The sequence below is a fragment of the Thalassophryne amazonica genome, chromosome 5 (genome assembly GCF_902500255.1).
Source record: "Thalassophryne amazonica chromosome 5, fThaAma1.1, whole genome shotgun sequence".
NCBI lineage: Eukaryota > Metazoa > Chordata > Actinopteri > Batrachoidiformes > Batrachoididae > Thalassophryne > Thalassophryne amazonica.
The window spans coordinates 11,838,309-11,855,896 of record NC_047107.1 but is presented as its reverse complement, the minus strand read 5'-3'; the positions used below and the strand labels follow the sequence as shown (position 1 = coordinate 11,855,896).

At 42.9% G+C, this 17,588-nt stretch overlaps 1 protein-coding gene across 1 annotated transcript in view; it reads right to left on the bottom strand.

Annotated features, from left to right (window-relative positions):
* Positions 1–17,588, bottom strand: part of LOC117510107 (nuclear receptor subfamily 5 group A member 2-like) — a 144,611-nt gene that overhangs the window by 59,934 nt on the left and 67,089 nt on the right. The gene's annotated exons all lie outside the window — the stretch shown is intronic.

Below are 17,588 nucleotides of genomic sequence, written 5' to 3'. Positions count from 1 at the left end.
CCATCAGACATTGTCTCGGATCGTGGTCCTCAGTTCTCCTCCCAGGTCTGGCGGAGTTTCTGTAGGGAACTGGCGGCCACCGTCAGTCTCTCGTCTGGGTACCACCCCCAGACAAACGGGCAGGCAGAGCGGACTAACCAGGAACTGGAGCAGGCCCTCCGTTGCGTGACCTTCGCGCACCCGACGGCCTGGAGTGACCATCTGGCCTGGATCGAGTACGCTCATAACAGCCAAGTCTCATCTGCCACCGGCCTCTCCCCATTTGAAGTGTGTTTGGGGTACCAGCCCCCATTGTTCCCGCTAGTGCAGGGAGAGGTCGGGGTGCCCTCGGTCCAGGCCCATCTGAGAAGGTGCCGTCGTGTGGCGTACCGCCCGCTCTGCCCTGTTCAAAGCCCGGATGAGGGCCAAGAACCATGCAGACCGCCGGCGTGCCCTGGCCCCTGCGTATCAGCCTGGGCAGGAGGTTTGGCTTTCCACAAAGGACATTACCCTGCAAGTGGAATCCCAGAAGTTGAAGGACAGATACACTGGACCTTTCCCCATCCTCAAAGTCCTCAGTCCAGCCGCAGTGAAGCTGAAGCTGCCAGCTTCACTGCGGATCCACCCGGTTTTCCATGTGTCACACATCAAACCTCACCATGTTTCACCCCTCTGTACCCCCGGACCGGCGCCGCCTCCTGCCCGGATCATCGACGGGGAGCCGGCTTGGACCATGCACCGGCTCCTGGATGTCCGTCGGAAGGGCCGGGGGTTCCAGTATTTGGTGGACTGGGAGGGGTATGGACCCGAAGAATGCTCCTGGGTGAAGAGGAGCTTCATCCTGGACCCGGCCCTCCTGGCCGACTTCTACCGGCGGCACCCGGACAAGCCTGGTCCGTTGAGGGGGGAGTCCTGTTGTGTGGGCCGCTGAAGAGGAGGTACTGCTGGCCCACCACCACAAGATGGCGCCCTGCTTGAAGTGCAGGCTTCAAGCACGAGAGGGCGTCGGAGCAACCAGGAGTGACAGCTGTCACTCATCATCCGTACCAGCTGTCACTCATCCACTACTCATCACCACCACCATAAAGGCCGGACTGCAACTCCACCTCCCCGCCGAGAAATCAGCTACCATTCAGGTAACTTTCTCTGCTGACTCAAATCATTGAGTGATAACCTGAACTTCTTTTGCAGCCGTTATCCTGTGGTGTTCTGCCTTATCTGTGGGATTGGCGGTTGGTGTGATCAGCGACGGCTTCGCCTCACACCCCAAACCAAGATAAGTGGTTAAACAGGAGCTGCACGAGTGTGTGATTGGAGGTGGAGGTTCTCCCTCCTTTACTAAACACTGACTGTGGGAGTACTGAGTGTGCAAACTCACACTCATCAGGACTGTCTCTGTTCTCTGCCAGCAGTACCGGGTCTGACTGCTGAAGACAGCGGCCACCTGGGGCGCAGGGCTTGGCGGCTCCGGTGTTCTTCAGCTCCATTGGTGGTGGAAGCCGTGTGGGGATCCAGCTCTTCTCTCGCCAGGCATCTTCTATCGTTGAGCCTGCCCACACGTCACCTGGTGTATGATTGACAGTCCACCATATTGTTATTGTCTGTACGTTGTTGTGCGATTCACAACATTAAATTGTTACTTTTGGCTTATCCATTGTCGGTTCATTAACGCCCCCTGTTGTGGGTCCATGTCACGTCACTTTCACAACAACGTGAGGTCAAAGGCAACTTCCAGTAATTTCAAAACCTCATGAATGCACACATATACATCCTCCTACAGACAGTTAAAAAGAAAATAAAACATTTGTTATGGAATCCCCCCTCCCCGCCCCCTCCACCACCACCAAAGGGGAATATGTGCTCTTCATTAAAATGAGCTTTAATTTTGCTACATGTTGCAAAAAATAAACTGACATTATAATACTTGGATTTCAGTCAAAACTAAATGTTGTCAGTTTTGTGAAATTTAAAAGGCCGTACAGCTTTAATAATATTAATAATTATAATAAACAAACTTTAAAAATGAAGGAATAAATGCCAATAATAATGACACTACAACAATGCACAAAATTTCCAAATTAAAGAGCTGAAAATACAGAAAACACTGGTTTGCACAAAACATTTGCTTCATGCAATTGTTCATTAATTATCTGACTAGCAGTTGTTTTAGCTAACCATCTGGCATGGAGCTAGCTTGGAAATTCAGTCTTTATTCCAGACCCAGAGAAGGTCCATAGTATAAACATATACAAACATACAAAAATATAAATAAGTTGATAGGATCTAAGAGACCACAGTGCATGACATTATTCATAGAGTCACATATAAGCTATGATGCCAGTGATTCCACAATCTTGAGGTGAATCTGACTGTACTCAATGCAGGGTTCACTAACATTGCAATTATGCTATTGCATGACAGTAAGTCTACGCATACATCTATATTCATACATCTAGATTCCTGAGCACAACAGGACATGTGGGTACATCAGCATTTACAAACAAAAGGCTTGTGCTACTCCATCTAATTATGATATAAATCTATTATATAAAATTATAATATAAAACTCATTTGCCAGCAAATGATGCTATTGGCAAATATGCATTCTCTGGGTTATGCTGGGGTATTTGATTAAATAGTTTAAAGTTGCATATTTAACTCCACAGTGACACAGTGGCCCGCTTATTTAAAACAAAAAACATTATAAATCACTAACGTGTTCTCTGCAGTAAATATTATGGAAAATAATATGGTTAAAAATGACAAAGAATAAAATATTCATTTGCTCAAATCCTCAGCAAATGACTTGAAGATGTAAACACCACAAGTACTTTGAGGTTCAGAGCTCAAAGGCACTTCTCCACATCAACAAGCAGGGACTGGGACTTGGTCTGCAGACCATTTGCTCTGGTGTCTGCACTTCATTTATTTTGTTGTAAAAATTTTAAAAACTAACCAGGCCTACTCCTAATCAGGTTATGTTGAGCCTGAGCTCCAGCAAGATCCCAGCTGAGGAGTTTCTCTCAAAATGCAAAATTGTGATTTTTAGTGAGTGCAAAATGTGCGTGGTGATGATGACCAGATGCATGACATCAGACTCTGGTCATCTCTGCCATAAGTGCCCAGAACAGAGTGATAGAAGGAAAGACAGGTGTGTTGATAAATAAAGTGTATATAATAACAGAGGAAGAATTTTCACCAAGCTCAAAACTTTTGTTGGACATTTTAATCGGTTGGATGAGTTCGTTCACAACTAGTTTGCCTGCACAACAAAATGATATAATGTCAAGCAAAAGAATTCAATTTTCAATCACTCTTTTCAGCCATGTGATGTGGGCAGAAAAGCTGCAATGTCACTGCAGCCTGCCAGATTTTACATGTGCACAAACAACGTGTTTAGTTAAAATGCAGCTGGTGCTTTCTGTGGCTGCAGGGATCCACGTGGCCGTAGGGCCGCATGGAGGCTTTTGGGGATACTGCAACACTACAATAAGTCAACACTACAATACGTCACACTCCTGTTTTCATTTGATCTTTCGCAATCTGCATGTAGATTAATACACAGACCAACATAAATTCATGTAAATCACACCTACACATATAATATTAATGTGATCAATGTTGCCAGCCTGATCACCTCCTCTGTCTTGCACGGTCTGCTTCTGTCTCTTTATACTTTCTCTATCCTTCTGTTTTTTTGTGATTTTTTGTCATCTTAGTTGTTGTTACAAGCACTGTCTTCATCAGGACTTTTCACTGTCGCGGTCATTGTTGTAACAGTTTAAAGGTGGTATTCTGTGTCATCTGTTTATGGGGAAAAAAAGCAAGTCGCTGCTGTCATATTAAAAATTGTCCATATTCCTGGTATGAGCTGACTGTGACTCATGCTTAAGTGATATGTACAGACAAGGGTTTAAAATAGTGCACCAAGGGCACTTAACAAAATAAGCAGTTCTGAATGAGAAAAATAAAAATAAAACATGCTCTCAAACTGAAAGACCACACTCTTCAAAAAAACAGAGGGAATATAACAGAGGGAACAAGAACCATTTGAACTATAGTAGAGAAGCTTGAATCTTTGACTGGACTGGGTTGCTTGACGCAAGGACGTTTCGTTTCAAATCGCAGAAGCTTCCTCAGCTAAAATTTTTGCTCTGGTAGTCTGACTTCTGTCTTGACTCTTGTAGAGAAGAAGAAGCCACAAAAGCTGGAGTTTTAAACCTAACCAGACCCCTCCTACCGAGAGGTAGACTGCTATAGGCTAGTGACTAAACAATAGCTCTAATTAGCACCTATTGCGCTCTAGTTAGCACCCTCCTAATGACAGGGCAACTGCCCCTCCTAATGATGGGACGGACACCTCTCCTGATGGCTTCCTTGATGACTCTCCTGATGACGTGAATGACTCATTACCATGAAGAAAAGACTGAAACTGCTTTGACCTGAGTACCCCATTGTAAACAGGGGGCAAAGCATGTCTCAGACCCCCTCCCCGGTTAAGGCTGGGTTTCAACTCTTTCACATAGAATGCCTTGACCCCTCTCTCAAACCATTTTTTCTCTCTGGCTAAGATTTTAACTTCCTATTTTCAAACGTGTGGTTAGTGTCTTTAAGGTGGAGATGAACTGCAGACTGAGGTCCACTGGTGCACTCTCTGCGGTGCTGGTATAGCCTTTTGTGTAAAGGTTGCTTAGACTCACCTATGTAGTGTTTGTTACAGTTTTCCTGACATCTGATAGAATACACTACATTGCTCTGTTTGTAACTAGGGATCCGGTCCATAGGGTGAACTAATTTCTGTCTCAAGGTGTTAACCGGTTTAAAGTAAACTGGGATTTTGTGCTGTTTGAAGATCCTCTGTAGTTTTATCCCTACTCCTGCTAAATAAGGGAGAGCCACTCCTCTTCTTCTTGTCTCCGTCTCCTGTCTATCTGCTCTCTTTGTTCTCTGGGACTTCTGCACTTTGTCCAGGGATCATCGTGGGTACCCACATACTGTGAGGGCTTTCCGGACAAGTTGTTGTTCTTTAGCCCTTCCCTCTGCAGTTGTGAGCACCTGTAGGGCTCTGTGTTGAAGAGTCCTGATCACCCCGAGCTTGTGTTCAAGGGGGTGGATTGAGCCAAATAGTAGATATTGGTCAGTGTGAGTGGGTTTTCTGTAAACCTCTGTCTGGAGCTGCCTGTTCTCTCCAATCGTAACATCACAGTCCAAGAAGGCTAAATGGTTGTTTCTGGCATTCACACGTGTGAACTTGATATTGGAGTCCACCAAGTTGATGTGTTCTGTAAAGACTTCAACCTCCTGTTGCTTGATTTTAACCCATGTGTCATCGACACATGTACATGGAGCGAGTGGAGAAGACAGCCTTGACGTCTTTCATGGGCATCCCTCCTGTCGAAGACAATTATGTTGTGGAAGGCTAACAACATTTAACAGATGTTTACAAGGATAAGTATATACTCTTTTTGCACAGACTTGCAAACAGCATTCAGAAAAACACACCTGATATATTCAAATGTTGTACACAAAAATATATGATGTGTGAAAAATGTATGCTCTTTTTTAATGCAATGAGACAGCAAATTTAAATTAATGGTGAAAATTTAAGGGTCCCTTCACACATAACACGATTGAAGCAGATCAATCAATCAATCAACTTTTTTCTTGTATAGCGCCAAATCACAACAAACAGTTGCCCCAAGGCGCTCCACATTGCAAGGCAAGGCCATACAATAATTATGAAACACAGTCTACGTCTAAAGCAACATAACCAAGGGATGGTCCAGGGTCACCCGATCCAGCCCTAACTATAAGCCTTAGCGAAAAGGAAAGTTTTAAGCCTAATCTTAAAAGTAGAGAGGGTATCTGTCTCCCTGATCTGAATTGGGAGCTGGTTCCACAGGAGAGGAGCCTGAAAGCTGAAGGCTCTGCCTCCCATTCTACTCTTACAAACCCTAGGAACTACAAGTAAGCCCGCAGTCTGAGAGCGAAGCGCTCTAATGGGGTAATATGGTACTATGAGGTCCCTAAGATAAGATGGGACCTGATTATTCAAAACCTTATAAGTAAGAAGAAGAATTTTAAATTCTATTCTAGCATTAACAGGAAGCCAATGAAGGGAGGCCAACACGGGTGAGATATGCTCTCTCCTGCTAGTCCCCGTCAGTACTCTAGCTGCAGCATTCTGAACCAACTGAAGGCTTTTTAGGGAACTTTTAGGACAACCTGATAATAATGAATTACAATAGTCCAGCCTAGAGGAAACAAATGCATGAATTAATTTTTCAGCATCACTCTGAGACAAGACCTTTCTGATTTTAGAGATATTGCGTAAATGCAAAAAGGCAGTCCTACATATTTGTTTAATATGCGCTTTGAATGACATATCCTGATCAAAAATAACTCCAAGATTTCTCACAGTATTACTAGAGATCAGGGAAATGCCATCCAGAGTAACGATCTGGTTAGACACCATGCTTCTAAGATTTGTGGGGCCAAGTACAATAACTTCAGTTTTATCTGAGTTTAAAAGCAGGAAATTAGAGGTCATCCATGTCTTTATGTCTGTAAGACAATCCTGCAGTTTAGCTAATTGGTGCGTATCCTCTGGCTTCATGGATAGATAAAGCTGGGTATCATCTGCGTAACAATGAAAATTTAAGCAATACCGTCTAATAATACTGCCCAAGGGAAGCATGTATAAAGTGAATAAAATTGGTCCTAGCACAGAACCTTGTGGAACTCCATAATTAACTTTAGTCTGTGAAGAAGATTCCCCATTTACATGAACAAACTGTAATCTATTAGACAAATATGATTCAAACCACCGCAGCGCAATGCCTTTAATACCTATGACATGCTCTAATCTCTGTAATAAAATTTTATGGTCAACAGTATCAAAAGCAGCACTGAGGTCCAACAGAACAAGCACAGAGATAAGTCCACTGTCCGAAGCCATAAGAAGATCATTTGTAACCTTCACTAATGCTGTTTCTGTACTATGATGAATTCTAAAACCTGACTGAAACTCTTCAAATAGACCATTCCTCTGCAGGTGATCAGTTAGCTGTTTTACAACTACCCTCTCAAGAATCTTTGAGAGAAAAGGAAGGTTGGAGATTGGCCTATAATTAGCTAAGATAGCTGGGTCAAGTGATGGCTTTTTAAGTAATGGTTTAATTACTGCCACCTTAAAGGCCTGTGGTACATAACCAACTAACAAAGATAGATTGATCATATTTAAGATTGAAGCATTAAATAATGGTAGGACTTCCTTGAGCAGCCTGGCAGGAATGGGGTCTAATAAGCATGTTGATGGTTTGGATGAAGTAACTAATGAAAATAACTCAGACAGAACAATCGGAGAGAAATCGGAAGTCCTCCTTTTGCAGATTAGTGCAAAAGGAGGACTTGCATGCCAGTCGTGAAAAATCTGAACCGCCTCCAACACCTCGTACTCCTGTTGCTACAACTATTGTCACACACCAGCAGCCGAAAGACAGAGAGTGCCCTGTGAGAGTACATTCAACCCTCTCGTGGCAGGTGTCGGACAAATTCCAGGTGACACACACGAGCATCCAACACTGCTCGCTGGATACTTAGAATATGCGCTGCCTTTCGAGCTGGCTGTGGAATTTGTCTAAGTTCTCCCACGACTGTGGAGTTGCCAAGAAACACATATGTGGCGTGCCAGAGTGTCAGTTCCTGCCTCAACACATGTGCCGTACATGTGTATCACGCGTGTTTTGCAGTTAGCTGTTAGCGGTTAGCTGTAACTTACTCTAATTTTTTTGAAGAGTTTATTGGTTCAGTGTTATAAAAGTGACCTTTTCAGTTAGCGGATCACATGTTATCGAAGCTATCCTTTTGGTTAACTGTGCCCACCACTGACCATTACAGTGTTTTCTCCACAGCACAATGTGGTTCACAATGTGGAAATTAAAGATGTAGAGTATTAGGATTTAGGCAATGCATTCAGGATTCAACGTACATTAGTGGAAATACCCTGGATTTGGTTCTCACACGTGGTATTGCTGTCACAAATATTGACATCAAGCCTCTTGCATCAGTGGTTTCTGATCACTCACTTATTAAGTTTACACTTTCGCTGTTGTGTTTAGTGGAACAACAACCTTATATATCACTGCGGTGACACATCAACTCAATTATGACTGAACTCGAAGCTAGATGGCCTGATATCTTAGCTTCACGTTTGGAAAATGTCAAATCAATAGACTGTCTTATGGACAGTTTAAATTCAGCGCTCAAATCTACACTCGACATGATTGCACCACCTTTATTAAAAAAACACTCCCCCCCCAAAAACACAGTCACCTAGGTTCAATGATTACTTGCGTGGCTTCAAGCATAAGGCTAGAGGTCTAGAATAGAAACAGTGTCATTGAAAAATAGATGTATCCCACCTAGCGTGGTATGATGCTATCTTAGACTTAAGCATGCACTACTAGCTACAAAGCAGCCCAATTACTCTGATTTGATCAATAAAAACAAGCATAAATCAACCACAAAAACAATATATTTAATGTTCAAACTGATAAACTTTATTGTTTTTGTGCAAATATTTGCTCATTTTGAAATGGGTGCCTGCAACACGTTTCAAAAAAGCTGGGACAGTGGTATGTTTACCACTGTGTTACATCACCTTTCCTTCTAACAACACTCAATAAGCGTTTGGGAACTGAGGACACTACCCAGACAGCAAATAGATCCGTGCCGGATGTAGTCCAAAATCTGGTACCAATCCTGAAAAAAGATCCGGTCCAGACAGTTTTTGCACCCTGGCCCAGATCCGGCACGGCTCCACTTTACAGTTCTGGAACAGATCCAGACCAGATCTGAACTGGATCCGCAAAACACCAACCGTTTACAGACCATATTTGGCACAGATCTGGGACAGATGTGGTCTGCATCACAGCACCGTGGCAGGAACATGGGGCATAATGATAAGCAATTTTATCTGCACTCGGTAGAAACTATCCATTAGCGGTTGTAAACTCTGTACTCTGTAATCGTGATCGTCACTGAGGCTTTTTTAAATGCTTATTGCAAAGCGGTTTGTTTCTTTATGACAATCAAGTTTTATAAGTCCAGAGACACTGATCTGTGTGTTATAGATACAAATCAGTTTCCTCGGATCCACGGAACTTACCCCTGTAAAACTTTTTCCTGCCACGGTGCTGTGATGCGGTCCACATCTGCCCCAGAGCCATGCCCGATATGGTCTGTAAACGGTTGGTCTTTTGCGGATCCAGTTCAGATCTGGTCCGGATCTGTTCCAGAACTGTAAAGCGGAGCCGTGCCGGATCTGGACCAGGGTGCAAAAACTGTCTGGACCGGATCTGTTTTCAGGATTGTTACCAGATGTTGGACTACATCCGGCCCAGATCTATTTGCTGTCTGGGTAATTGATGAAGCTTTGTAGGTGGAATTCTTTCCCATTCTTGCTTGATGTACGACTTCAGTTGTTCAACAGTCTGGGGTCTCCGTTGTCATATTTTGCACTTCATCACACATTAGTAAAATGTGCAGAAAGTGGCTTGGCACTGTCTTGCTGAAATAAGCAGGGATGTCCCTGAAAAAGACACTGCTCGGATGGCAGCATGTGTTGCTCCAAAACCTGGATGTACCTTTCAGCATTGATGGTGCCATCACATATGTGTAAGTTGTCCATGTCATGGGCACTAACACACCCCCATACCATCACAGATGCTGGCTTTTGAACTTTGCCCTGGTAACAATATGGATGGTCTTTTTCCTCTTTTGTCCGGAGGACACAGCATCCATGATTTCCAAAAACAATTTGAAATGTGGACTCATCACGCATCTGTCCATTTCAAATGAGCTAGGGCCCAGAGAAGGCGGCGGCGTTTCTGGATGATGTTGATGTATGACTTTCACTTTGCATGGTAGAGTTTAACTTGCACTTGTAGATGTAGCGACGAACTGTGTTAACTGTGTTGACAATGGTTTTCTGAAGTGTACCTGAGCCCACACGGTAAAGATCCTTTACACAGTGATGTTGGTTTTTAACGCAGTGCCACCTGAGAGATTGAAGGTCACAGGCATTGAATGTTGGTTTTCGGCCTTGTTGCTTACGTGTGGAAAGTTCTCCAAATTCTCTGAATCTTCTGATTATATTATGGACTGTAGACAATGGAATCCCTAAATTCCTTGCAACTGAACGTTGGGAAACATTGTTCTTAAGGGCTCGGTCCCACTGGGGAGAGGATTAATTACGCATGAACTGAGTATAGAAATTACAGGCGTTCGTTGTCGTCCGCAACAAAAGTGGCCAAAAATGACAAATGTCCCAGGATGAATCATGGATATATTCATAATGTATAGCAAATATGTGATGAACAATCACGGATGTATAATGCAAGTATTGATGAAACGGATCTGATGCATTGCGATTATCACGGCAGTATTACTGACGTATTGTGAATGCATCGCACATGTGTTGCGCGTGTGTGGCATCTGCATTGCGGTCATAAAAGAAGCGCACTCGGGCCTTTGGCATCACTATTCACACCGATACCACAGCCTCTGGTGCAATAGTTGGAATCGGACAAGTTGATCACAGAGTTGATGTTCATGTTGTCATGCAAGGGTTAACTGTTCATGAGTTTAAGGAGTGGGAGGGGGAAAGCCGCTTGGGGCTGTGAGACAGTGATTTTTTTCTTTCAAAAAGAGATTTCAGCATGAATTGCAGCTAAACAGCAACTCTTCCTTTTGTTGGTGTTAAATTAAACTCCTGACAGAGAACCGAGGTCCACGGCTGACTTCTCTGCAGCTGCGGATTTACAGTATGTTATTGGATTGCAGCAGCTATTACGTCTTTGTGGATCTCCACAGCTGGACCGGCACTGACTGGCAGGTATGTCGCTTTCTGCCACATATAATACTTTGGGTTTACGTGACGTGTTTGTTATGCAGTCGCAGATTGTCCGCAAATCAGCTGCAAAGCAGACGTAATACAAACGCTTTATCCGTGGCCAATCTGTATGCATTTGTGACAATTTATTTTAGTCCATGATGTGGACATGATAGGCACGCAATATATCCGTTTTACACACTGTCCCAGTCCACTGCCAAGCTGCAAATCCCCGTCAGTTACGGATAACAGTGGATATACAGTGCATAGCTTGAGTATGTACTGAGTATGTAAGGCAGATGTCATCCACAACCAAAATTTTGTGTAGCTCAAAAATCTTGGCAACGGAAAAACCTGCCTTTGTGGATATTTGCGGACGTGTGCAGGTGTCGGCCGACTCATAGAAGCATGTTTCACGGATATTGTGGATGTTTGGCGAATATGAGCCAAATTTGTGTGCAATCCATATGCAAATCTTCCTAAATGCCAGTGGGACCGGGCCCTAAACTGTTGGACTGTTTTTTCATGCAGTTGCTCACAAAGTGGTGATCCTCGCCCCATCTTTGCTTGTGAACGGCTGAGACTTTTGGGGAGGCTCCTTTTATACCCAATCATGACACTCACCTCTTTCCAGTTAGGTGTCCTTTGAGCATTCATCAACTTTCCCAGTCTTTTGTTGCCCTGTCCCAGCTTTGTGGAAATGTGTTGCAGGCATCCATTTCAAAATGAGCGAATATTTGTACAAAAACAACAAAGACTATCAGTTTGAACATTGCATATCTTGTCTTTGTGGTGTGTTCAATTGAATATAGGTTGAAGAGGATTTTCAAATCATTGTATTCTGTTTTTATTTACATTTTACACAATGTCCCAACTTCATTGGAATTGGGGTTGTATCCCAGCATGCCTTAACCCAGCCACTATACCCTGCTATTGAGGTGGGTGCCATCACTGAGGTATTACCCAGATTTACAGAATTTAATAGTGTCTCACTAGGCCTGCTGACGAAACGTCTACTTAAAGCACAACCTGCTTATTTGATCCCATACCAACAAAACTGTTTAAGGACCTGAGGCCCACCCTTAGGCCAAATGTGGTGGAAATTATGAATTTGGAATTAACCTCTGGATTTGTTCCTAAATGGTTCAAATCTGCAGTGATTAAACCATTACTTAAGAAATCTAATCTTGACCCTAGTATATTGAAAAACTATAGGTCGACATCAAATCCATCATTTTGCTCTAAAATTCTAGAAAAGGTGGTTTCACAGCAACTCGTGGACTACCTTACTGAGAATAATCTTGTAAAGCCACTGCAGTCTGCTTTTAGAAAATATCATTCCACAGAGAAGGCTCTCACTAAAGTAGTGAGAGCCGTAATGGTGATTCAGACACCATTACGGTTCTGGTGCTGTTAGATCTTAGTGCTGCATTTGATACCGTGGCTCATCATATTCTACTCGATAGGCTGGAGAATCATTTTAAGACTGCTGGGACTGCCCTTGCATGTTTGACATCATACCTGACCAGATCATTCTCACTGTGTTTTGGACAACAACACAACCTCTAATCTTAGTGACATGAAATTTGGGGTCCCACAGGGGTCCAGCTTAGGTCCCCTGCTTTTCTCCCTTTATATAGCACCCCTTGGGCACATATTGCGGCATTTTGGGTTTACCTTTCATTGCTATGCTGATGATACTCAGTTATACATGCCAATAACTGCTGGTAATCTCATCCACAGAAAATCCTTACAAGATTGCTTTGCATCAGTGAAAAGCTGGATGTCTAGTAATTTCCTACTTTTAAACTCAGATGAGACTTAAATGATGGTTCTTGGTCCAGTGAGACATCAGCATCAATTTGACCAGCTAATGCTTAGCCTAGGCTTGTGACATACATCACACTGACAAAGTGAGGAACATTGGGGTAATTTTTGATTCTGCGTTGCCCTTTGACCTCCATATTAGAAATATTAGGAGGACTGCTTTCTTCCCCCTGCGAAATATAGCGCAGATTCGTCCAATCCTGTCTATTGCTGAATATGAGACCCTGATGCATTTTGACAGAATTTTGACAGGAAGCAGAAAGTTTGACCACATTATACCCATTTTGGTGTCTCTTCATGGGCTTCCTGTCCCTGTGAGATCAGATTTTAAGGTTCTGTTATTAACCTGTAAAACTATCCACAGACTATCACCTCCCTATTTAGCTGACCTACCTACCATCATGTCAAGGACAGCAGTACACTTATATGCATCTTGCACAAGATTATGTTGAAAGTACTTTGATATTTAATAAAGTATTTGCAAATGACTTACACCTACATATCAATCAATCAATCAATTTTTTTTATATAGCGCCAAATCACAACAAACAGTTGCCCCAAGGCGCTTTATATTGTAAGGCAAGGCCATACAATAATTATGTAAAACCCCAACGGTCAAAATGACCCCCTGTGAGCAAGCACTTGGCTACAGTGGGAAGGAAAAACTCCCTTTTAACAGGAAGAAACCTCCAGCAGAACCAGGCTCAGGGAGGGGCAGTCTTCTGCTGGGACTGGTTGGGGCTGAGGGAGAGAACCAGGAAAAAGACATGCTGTGGAGGGGAGCAGAGATCGATCACTAATGATTAAATGCAGAGTGGTGCATACAGAGCAAAAAGAGAAAGAAACAATGCATCATGGGAACCCCCCAGCAGTCTACGTCTATAGCAGCATAACTAAGGGATGGTTCAGGGTCACCTGATCCAGCCCTAACTATAAGCTTTAGCAAAAAGGAAAGTTTTAAGCCTAATCTTAAAAGTAGAGAGGGTGTCTGTCTCCCTGATCTGAATTGGGAGCTGGTTCCACAGGAGAGGAGCCTGAAAGCTGAAGGCTCTGCCTCCCATTCTACTCTTACAAACCCTAGGAACTACAAGTAAGCCTGCAGTCTGAGAGCGAAGCGCTCTATTGGGGTGATATGGTACTACGAGGTCCCTAAGATAAGATGGGACCTGATTATTCAAAACCTTATAAGTAAGAAGAAGAATTTTAAATTCTATTCTAGAATTAACAGGAAGCCAATGAAGAGAGGCCAATATGGGTGAGATATGCTCTCTCCTTCTAGTCCCCGTCAGTACTCTAGCTGCAGCATTTTGAATTAACTGAAGGCTTTTTAGGGAACTTTTAGGACAACCTGATAATAATGAATTACAATAGTCCAGCCTAGAGGAAATAAATGCATGAATTAGTTTTTCAGCATCACTCTGAGACAAGACCTTTCTGATTTTAGAGATATTGCGTAAATGCAAAAAAGCAGTCCTACATATTTGTTTAATATGCGCTTTGACATATGATGACATGACATATCCTGATCAAAAATGACTCCAAGATTTCTCACAGTATTACTAGAGCTCAGGGTAATGCCATCCAGAGTAAGGATCTGGTTAGACACCATGTTTCTAAGATTTGTGGGGCCAAGTACAATAACTTCAGTTTTATCTGAGTTTAAAAGCAGGAAATTAGAGGTCATCCATGTCTTTATGTCTGTAAGACAATCCTGCAGTTTAGCTAATTGGTGTGTGTCCTCTGGCTTCATGGATAGATAAAGCTGGGTATCATCTGCGTAACAATGAAAATTTAAGCAATACCGTCTAATAATACTGCCTAAGGGAAGCATGTATAAAGTGAATAAAATTGGTCCTAGCACAGAACCTTGTGGAACTCCATAATTAACTTTAGTCTGTGAAGAAGATTCCCCATTTACATGAACAAATTGTAATCTATTAGACAAATATGATTCAAACCACCGCAGCGCAGTGCCTTTAATACCTATGGCATGCTCTAATCTCTGTAATCAAATTTTATGGTCAACAGTATCAAAAGCAGCACTGAGGTCTAACAGAACAAGCACAGAGATGAGTCCACTGTCCGAGGCCATAAGAAGATCATTTGTAACCTTCACTAACGCTGTTTCTGTACTATGATGAATTCTAAAACCTGACTGAAACTCTTCAAATAGACCATTCCTCTGCAGATGATCAGTTAGCTGTTTTACAACTACCCTTTCAAGAATTTTTGAGAGAAAAGGAAGGTTGGAGATTGGCCTATAATTAGCTAAGATAGCTGGGTCAAGTGATGGCTTTTTAAGTAATGGTTTAATTACTGCCACCTTAAAAGCCTGTGGTACATAGCCAACTAACAAAGATAGATTGATCATATTTAAGATCGAAGCATTAAATAATGGTAGGGCTTCCTTGAGCAGCCTGGTAGGAATGGGGTCTAACAAACATGTTGATGGTTTGGATGAAGTAACTAATGAAAATAACTCAGACAGAACAATCTGAGAGAAAGAGTCTAACCAAATACCGACATCACTGAAAGCAGCCAAAGATAACAATACGTCTTTGGGATGGTTATGAGTAATTTTTTTTCTAATAGTTAAAATTTTGTTAGCAAAGAAAGTCATGAAGTCATTACTAGTTAAAGTTAATGGAATACTCAGCTCAATAGACCTCTGACTCTTTGTCAGCCTGGCTACAGTGCTGAAAAGAAACCTGGGGTTGTTCTTATTTTCTTCAATTAGTGATGAGTAGAAAGATGTCCTAGCTTTACGGAGGGATTTTTTATAGAGCAACAGACTCTTTTTCCAGGCTAAGTGAAGATCTTCTAAATTAGTGAGACGCCATTTCCTCTCCAACTTACGGGTTATCTGCTTTAAGCTACGAGTTTGTGAGTTATACCACGGAGTCAGGCACTTCTGATTTAAAGCTCTCTTTTTCAGAGGAGCTACAGCATCCAAAGTTGTCTTCAATGAGGATGTAAAACTATTGACGAGATACTCTATCTCACTTACAGAGTTTAGGTAGCTACTCTGCACTGTGTTGGTATATGGCATTAGAGAACATAAAGAAGGAATCATATCCTTAAACCTAATTACAGCGCTTTCTGAAAGACTTCTAGTGTAATGAAACTTATTCCCCACTGCTGGGTAGTCCATCAGAGTAAATGTAAATGTTATTAAGAAATGATCAGACAGAAGGGAGTTTTACATATGTCAAGTACCGTGCTACAGTATGGAGATGGTTTGAAGCACTGCCAAAATTCAATGTGAAAAGACTCTATTTCAGTCCTGTTAGCCTTGAAACAGGGTGGACATAAAGTGAGTAAAGATATATTACTGTTCTGTCAGTCACAAGTTATACTTGGGCAGACAGCTGTGTGGCAGTAAATGAGCTATTGCTCCCTCATGAATTGAGACAATATCCAAAGCTGCCACACCACAAACAATGAGATGAGATTTATTGTCATTGTCATTACACGAGTGCAACAACAACGAAATTACATTTACACTCCAATTACAAAATACAGCAATTAATCCACAGTTATCACTAGTTTACCATATTAATGGCACATATCAGAATTAAAGACAACACATATACATTTGACATTGTTTATGTGTACTAAACTTGAGGCAGTCCGTCATCAGAATTGAGGCAAAGTGGGTGAAGGCTGCAGCAGGAGGGGCCTGCACCACCCAGCTTGGGGAGTTGAAGGCTGCAGCAGTATAAACCGCGCTACCTTCGAGAAGTCAGGGAGGAAGCCAGGGCGAGGGGAGTGGAGAGACATGGGGGGTAATAGGGATGGAGGGAAGGAGACATGCGCCTCACAAGTCCTCTCTATATCCATTTTAGTAACTTCAAGAGTGCTTCATTCTGACATCACTAGCGCCGACATGGAAACTATATGACTGTATCTCATGTCATGTTTCTTAATCTGTTTACCATTCTTCTGTGTCAGTACCCTGAGGTTGAAGGCAATGTCAGGAGCTCTAGCCCCAGGAGTACATCTAATGTCAGCTGGCGTCTGCAGCCTAACTCTATGGGTGATAGAATCCCTTATCACTAAGGCCCAGTATTTCGGAATTTTGGTGCCACAACTGGACGTCAAGCTCCATGTGATGTCTGCCGAGCCCAATGTGATTTCTTCCACCTGACCACAGTCTGAAAACCATCCTCTGCAGCTGATGTTTTGAAGCTGATGCCACAGGGCATGCCAGCTGGCCCAACACCAACCTTGTAAGGAGTGCCCGTAACATCTGTCTCCATTGAAATAATAAACTGTTCTAATTTATGAACATAGCTCTCTAAAAAAGCCACCCTTTCTGCCAGCATTATGCAAGCTTACATAAAAACTCCTAAAACTGCTCAAATTAACCCACTTCAAAAACTGACAAAGGATAAAAATAATAAAATAAGATAATAAACTAAAAAATAAAATAATAAGCTAAATTCGCAACAACAGTCAAACCAAGCTAAAGCGCAGCTAACCGCTAGCAAGAAGCTAACTGCTAGCACGTAACTGCCGCTGGAGTGACCTCCGATGAAAGACGCTACCGAAGGCCGGTCACAGGTCCAACTGTCGGCCTCCACCGAGTCGCAAATCCAACTAGCAGTTTCTAGCAAGTCATGGGTCCGGCCAGGACGCTAGCCTGGTTAGCGATCTCTGATGAGCCACAGGTCAGGTTAGCAGTCCCTGATGATGGATCTGGCTGGCAGGGGGATGGCAATCACCAGTGAACTGTGGGCCGAGTTAACTGCGGGCCGAGTTAGCGACCTCCGCTACTCACTGCTGCTCGCTCTTTGTACAAGTGGAAGTGATCCTGTGAGATCTTTATCTACAGACTCTGTTATCAGGGACTGGCAGCAGCCGCCTTTGCCTTCCTGAAAGCGTCCAC